The following is a 1,983-nucleotide window of genomic DNA, read 5'->3' on the forward strand; positions in this document are numbered from 1 at the left end:
CATTTGGTATCCTTTATCATAACATTTTTCATAGTTTACCACACCATATTTTATGTGTATTTCCCAGAGCATATCTATCTTTCCATTTTTTCCTGTTATTCTTACTTATTTTTTTGTATTATTCAGGATATTATTGTTATTTCAGACCCCAACCATTCGTAGCTGGTAGATAGGATAGCAGCTTGGTGCACACAGTGACTGTGCAACTTGACTTCTGGTTGTCGCCATCATTCTTCATCACCGCACAGGAAAATAGGCGGAATTCCTGCCTGAATTTCCTTATTTATGACATGAAATAATCTGAACACTAAATTTATCAATCCATGTAGAGACCCTGGAGCTAATGTGCATGGCTTCCGCCTCTATGTGCACTCTTCTTATCCTGATTCACACCCTCACAGGCAGCAGGGGCCATGCATGTGAACTGGCATTTTCTACATAGGGGCACACAGGAGTGCTCTGCCCAGTGAAGGCACAGCACATCCACCAAGGACAGGAGCTTTGTCTCCTCAAGATGCAGCAGAAGAGGCCCCAGCACCTCTTCTATGCAACTTGGGAGTCTGTAGATAGGAAGGTAATAGCCACTGTCTTCCGTGGTATTGACCAAGGAGGGGACTCTGCTCAGGCTTTATTCCCGATGATATTCTGGGGAGTGCAGAAGAGTATTTCTGATCAAACATCCTCCTCTGTTGTGTTACATGTCTTATCATGTTGGAGAAATTATTAAAAGTAGTCATTAACGGAGTGATTTCCTGGATTGGGGTCAGTACATACTATAGTATACTTAGGAATTTAGAAATTCAATTTACTTTTTATGGCTCAGGAGATTGAGCACAAGGTCTTGTGCATGTTCAACAGGGATTCTTCAGTTAGCTACTTCCTCAGCCATTTAAAAAATTATTGTGAGCCAGAGTCTTACACGGTGTCTTCCTGTTAGAAAGACATAGGCATATTGGATCAGGGTCTGCCCTAATGACTTCACCTTAACTTCTAAGCTCAACTTATTTTTGAGTTAGATCACATTCAAAAGTAGCAGCCTTCAGACCTCATCATTACAGTTGAAGCACAGTTCAATCCAGATAATAGTCTGAGCCAAATTAGAGAAGAAGCCTGCAGTTTGACAAGTCATGCATTTATGTGGAGGACTCAGCCATATGTCAATTAGGTTTGTGCTTTCACTGGGTACAACTTGCAATATCCAGGTTAAGGAACATAAAAGCCTTTCATTTAAGAATATCTTTATACAATGTATTAAGCCCAATAGACTCAATATATTATTCTGCTATATAGCTATTATAAAATTATTAAAAATTCATGATACTAAAATCATTTTTAAAATTATTAAAAATTAATTAAATTATTAAAAACTTTTAAAAATCTTTGAATATTTTGCACTTACATCCCACCTTCATTTGACTAGCTACTTTTCAAATGCTAATGAGGACATGAGGCCAACATCTTCCAAGTTGGAGAATAAATATTTTCTCACAATTTATATACTTTAATTTTTAAATATTATCCTTACAAAAATCACTGTTTTCTTCCATCTTTAACAGGCCTTCTATTGCTATTCTGTCAGAGTTCATAAAGCAATTTTGATACTTATACATAAGTGAAGTCTAAGTGCATACTGAGTCTCACTCTTGTGCTGCTGATTTAGATACTGACAAATATATATGGTGTGCATTGAACTAAAACAGTATTACTCAGGATCATCTACCTGCAATGAAAATTCCACTGAGTTTCGGGGCTGTAAATGTTGCCTGTATTTCCCTGCTCCTCAAAAAGTTGAGTGATGGGAATAAGAGAGGTCATTTGCAGCTTGGCTCCTCTGCTTCAGGGGGAGGGAAACAGAGAAATTTGCCACACACACTCACATTCTCACAAAAGCCTAAGCCCTGGAGGAACTCAGGCTGTAGGAGCAGAAATGGATTCAGAGAATATATTGAATCATGGAATGAAGATACTTGAAAGAAGGAAGCA

This window comes from Chinchilla lanigera, unplaced genomic scaffold (assembly GCF_000276665.1).
Source record: "Chinchilla lanigera isolate Chin_1 unplaced genomic scaffold, ChiLan1.0 scaffold00199, whole genome shotgun sequence".
In the NCBI taxonomy this organism is placed as follows: Eukaryota; Metazoa; Chordata; class Mammalia; order Rodentia; family Chinchillidae; genus Chinchilla; species Chinchilla lanigera.